We start from the raw sequence: 5,135 nt of genomic DNA on the forward strand, positions 1-5,135 counted from the left end.
ACCTCTGTGTGTAGCTGACTCAGTGAGGGAGAGAGCGAGAGCTCACCTCTGTGTGTAGCTGACTCAGTGAGGGAGAGAGAGATAGCTCACCTCTGTGTGCTGCTGTCTCAGTGAGGGAGAGAGAGAGAGCTGATCTCTGTGTGTAGCTGACTCAGTGAGGGAGAGAGGGAGAGCTCACCTCTGTCTGTCGGGAGTCGTGAGGGAGAGAGGGAGAGCTCACCTCTGTCTGGAGCTGACTAGTGCGGGAGAGAGGGAGAGCTCACCTCTGCCTTTAGCTGACTCAGTGAGGGAGAGAGAGAGAGCTCACCTCTGTGTGTAGCTGACTAGTGAGGGAGAGAGAGAGAGCTCACCTCTGTGTGTAGCTCACTCAGTGAGGGAGAGAGGGAGAGCTCACCTCTGTGTGTAGCTGACTAGTGAGGGAGAGAGAGAGCTCACCTCTATGTGTAGCTGACTCAGTGAGGGAGAGAGAGAGAGCTCACCTCTGTCTGGAGCTGACTAATGAGGGAGAGCTCGCCTCTGTGTCGCTGACTAGTGAGTGAGAGAGCGGGAGCTCACCTGTGTGTGTAGTTGACTCAGTGAGGGAGAGAGGGAGAGCTCACCTCAGTGTGTAGCTGACTCAGTGAGGGAGAGAGGGAGAGCTCACCTCTGTGTGTAGCTGACTCAGTGAGGGAGAGAGGGAGAGCTCACCTCTGTGTGTAGCTGACTAGTGAGGGAGAGAGAGAGCTCACCTCTGTCTGGAGCTGACTAGTGAGGGAGAGAGGGAGAGCTCAACTCTGTGTGTAGCTGACTCAGTGAGGGAGAGAGAGCTCACCTCTGTGTGTAGCTGACTCAGTGATGGAGAGAGGGAGAGCTCACCTCTGTGTGTAGCTGACTAGTGAGGGAGAGAGAGAGCTCACCTCTATGTGTAGCTGACTCAGTGAGGGAGAGAGAGAGAGCTCACCTCTGTGTGTCGCTGACTAGTGAGGGAGAGAGAGAGCTCACCTCTGTCTGTAGCTGACTAATGAGGGAGAGAGGGAGAGCTCACCCCTGTGTGTCGCTGACTAGTGAGGGAGAGAGCGGGAGCTCACCTCCGTGCGTAGCTGAGCCAGTGAGGGAGAGAGAGAGAGCTCACCTCTATGTGTAGCTGACTCAGTGAGGGAGAGAGAGAGAGCTCACCTCTGTGTGTAGCTGACTCAGTGAGGGAGAGAGGGAGAGCTCACCTCTGTGTGTAGCTGACTAGTGAGGGAGAGAGAGAGCTCACCTCTATGTGTAGCTGACTCAGTGAGGGAGAGAGAGAGAGCTCACCTCTGTGTGTCGCTGACTAGTGAGGGAGAGAGGGAGAGCTCACCTCTGTGCGTAGCTGACTCAGTGAGGGAGAGAGGGAGAGCACACCTCTGTGCGTAGCTGACTCAGTGAGGGAGAGAGGGAGAGCTCACCTCTGTGTGTAGCTGACTAGTGAGGGAGAGAGGGAGAGCTCACCTCTGTGTGTAGCTGACTCAGTGAGGGAGAGAGAGAGTGCTCACCTCTGTGTGTAGCTGACTCAGTGAGGGAGAGAGGCAGAGCTCACCTCTGTGTGTAGCTGACTCAGTGAGGGAGAGAGAGAGTGCTCACCTCTGTGTGTAGCTGACTCAGTGAGGGAGAGAGGCAGAGCTCACCTCTGTGTGTAGCTGACTCAGTGAGGGAGAGAGGGAGAGGTCACCTCTGTGTGTAGCTGACTCAGTGAGGGAGAGAGAGAGAGCTCACCTCTGTGTGTAACTGACGAGTGAGGAAGAGAGAGAGAGCTCACCTCTGTGTCTGGCTGACTCAGTGAGGGAGAGAGGGAGAGCTCACCTCTGTGCGTAGCTGACTCAGTGAAGGAGAGAGGGAGAGCTCACCTCTGTGTGTAGATAACTAGTGACGGATAGAGGGAGAGCTCACCTCTCTGTCGCTGACTCAGTGAGGGAGAGAGGGAGAGCTCACCTCTGTGTGTAGTTGACTCAGTGAGGGAGAGAGGGAGAGCTCACCTCTGTGTGTAGCTGACTCAGTGAGGGAGAGAGGGAGAGCTCACCTCTGTGTGTAGCTGACTCAGCGAGGGAGAGATGGAGAGCTCACCTCTGTGTGTAGCTGACCAGTGAGGGAGAGAGGGAGAGCTCTCCTCTGTGTGTAGCTGACTGAGTGAGGGAGAGAGAGAGAGTTCACCTCTGTGTGTAGCTGACTAGTGAGGTAGAGAGAGAGAGCTCACCTCTGTGTGTAGCTGACTAGTGAGGTAGAGAGGGAGAGTTCAACTCTGTGTGTAGCTGACTCAGTGTGCGAGAGAGGGAGAGTTCACCGCTGTGTGTAGCTGACTCAGAGAGGGAGAGAGAGAGAGCTCAACTCTGTGTGTAGCTGACTCAGTGAGGGAGAGAGAGAGAGCTCACCTCTGTCAGTAGCTGACATGCGAGGGAGAGAGAAAGAGCTCACCTCTGTGTGTAGCTGACTCAGTGAGGGAGAGAGAGAGAGCTCACCTATGTCAGTAGCTGACTAGTGAGGGAGAGAGAGAGCTCACCTCTGGGTGTAGCTGACTCAGTGAGCGAGAGAGAGAGAGCTCACCTCTGTGTGTAGCTGACTCAGTGAGGGAGAGAGGGAGAGCTCACCTCTGTCTGTAGGGACTAGTGAGGGAGAGAGAGAGCTCACCTCTGGGTGTAGCTGACTCAGTGAGCGAGAGAGAGAGAGTTCACCTCTGTGTGTAGCTGACTAGTGAGGTAGAGAGAGAGAGCTCACCTCTGTGTGTAGCTGACTAGTGAGGTAGAGAGGGAGAGTTCAACTCTGTGTGTAGCTGACTCAGTGTGCGAGAGAGGGAGAGTTCACCGCTGTGTGTAGCTGACTCAGAGAGGGAGAGAGAGAGAGCTCAACTCTGTGTGTAGCTGACTCAGTGAGGGAGAGAGAGAGAGCTCACCTCTGTCAGTAGCTGACATGCGAGGGAGAGAGAAAGAGCTCACCTCTGTGTGTAGCTGACTCAGTGAGGGAGAGAGAGAGAGCTCACCTATGTCAGTAGCTGACTAGTGAGGGAGAGAGAGAGCTCACCTCTGGGTGTAGCTGACTCAGTGAGCGAGAGAGAGAGAGCTCACCTCTGTCTGTAGCTGACTCAGTGAGGGAGAGAGGGAGAGCTCACCTCTGTCTGTAGGGACTAGTGAGGGAGAGAGGGAGAGATCACCTCTGTGTGTAGCTGACTCAGTGAGGGAGAGAGGGAGTGCTCACCTCTGTCTATAGGGACGAGTGAGGGAGAGAGGGAGAGCACACCTCTGTCTGTAGCTAACTCAGTGAGGGAGAGAGAGAGAGCTCACCTCTGTGTTTAGCTGACTCAGTGAGGGAGAGAGGGAGAGCTCACCTCTGACTGTAATAGTCTCAATGAGGGAGAGAGGGAGAGCTCACCTCTGTCTGGAGCTGACCAGTGAGGGAGAGAGGGAGAGCTCACCTCTGTCTGTAGCTGACTCAGTGAGGGAGAGAGAGAGAGCTCACCTCTGTCAGTAGCTGACAAGCGAGGGAGAGAGAGAGAGCTGACCTCTGTGTGTAGCTGACTCAGTGAGGGAGAGAGAGAGTGCTCACCTATGTCAGTAGCTGACTAGTGAGGGAGAGAGAGAGCTCACCTCTGGGTGTAGCTGACTCAGTGAGCGAGAGAGAGAGAGCTCACCTCTGTGTGTAGCTGACTCAGTGAGGGAGAGTGGGAGAGCTCACCTCTGTCTGTAGGGACTAGTGAGGGAGAGAGGGAGAGATCACCTCTGTGTGTAGCTGTCTCAGTGAGGGAGAGAGGGAGAGATCATCTCTGTGTGTAGCTGACTCAGTGAGGGAGAGAGAGAGAGCTCACCTCTGTGTGTAGCTGTCTCAGTGAGGGAGAGAGAGAGAGATCATCTCTGTGTGTAGCTGACTCAGTGAGGGAGAGAGGGAGAGCTCACCTCTGTCTATAGGGACGAGTGAGGGAGAGAGGGAGAGCTCACCTCTGTCTGGAGCTGACTAGTGAGGGAGAGAGGGAGAGCACACCTCTGTCTGTCGCTGACTCAGTGAGAGAGAGAGAGAGAGCTCACCTCTGTGTTTAGCTGACTCAGTGAGGGAGAGAGGGAGAGCTCACCTCTGACTGTAATAGTCTCAATGAGGGAGAGAGGGAGAGCTCACCTCTGTTTGTAGCTGACTCAGTGAGGGAGAGCTCACCTCTGTGTGTAGCTGACCAGTGAGGGAGAGAGGGAGAGCTCACCTCTGTGTGTAGCTGACTCAGTGAGGGAGAGAGAGAGAACTCACATCTGTGTGTAGCTGGCTCAGTGAGGGAGAAAGGGAGAGCTCACCTCTGTGTGTAGCTGACTCAGTGAGGGAGAGAGTGAGAGCTCACCTCTGTGTGTAGCTGACTCAGTGAGGGAGAGAGAGAGAGCTCATCTCTGTGTGTAGCTGACTCAGTGAGAGAGAGAGGGAGAGCTCACATCTGTCTGTAGGGACTCGTGAGGGTTATAGGGAGAGCTCACCTCTGTCTGGAGCTGACTAGTGAGGGAGAGAGGGAGAGCTCATCTCTGACTGTAATAGTCTCAATGAGGGAGAGAGGGAGAGCTCACCTCTGTCTGGAGCTGACCAGTGAGGGAGAGAGGGAGAGCTCACCTCTGTCTGTAGCTGACTCAGTGAGGGAGAGAGAGAGAGCTCACCTCTGTCAGTAGCTGACTAGCGAGGGAGAGAGAGAGAGCTCACCTCTGTGTGTAGCTGACTCAGTGAGGGAGAGAGAGAGAGCTCACCTCTGTCAGTAGCTGACTAGCGAGGTGGAGAGAGAGAGCTCACCTCTGTCTGTTGCTGACTCAGTGAGGGAGAGAGAGGGAGCTCATCTCTGTGTGTAGCTGTCTCAGTGAGGGAGAGAGAGAGAGATCATCTCTGTGTGTAGCTGTCTCAGTGAGGGAGAGAGAGAGAGCTCATCTCTGTGTGTAGCTGTCTCAGTGAGGGAGAGAGAGAGAGATCATCTCTGTGTGTAGCTGACTCAGTGAGGGAGAGAGAGAGAGCTCATCTCTGTGTGTAGCTGTCTCAGTGAGGGAGAGAGAGAGAGATCATCTCTGTGTGCAGCTGACTCAGTGAGGGAGAGAGGGAGAGCTCACCTCTGTCTATAGGGACGAGTGAGGGAGAGAGGGAGAGCTCACCTCTGTCTGGAGCTGACTAGTGAGGGAGAGAGG

Source organism: Heterodontus francisci, unplaced genomic scaffold (genome assembly GCF_036365525.1).
Source record: "Heterodontus francisci isolate sHetFra1 unplaced genomic scaffold, sHetFra1.hap1 HAP1_SCAFFOLD_345, whole genome shotgun sequence".
Classification (NCBI taxonomy): Eukaryota; Metazoa; Chordata; class Chondrichthyes; order Heterodontiformes; family Heterodontidae; genus Heterodontus; species Heterodontus francisci.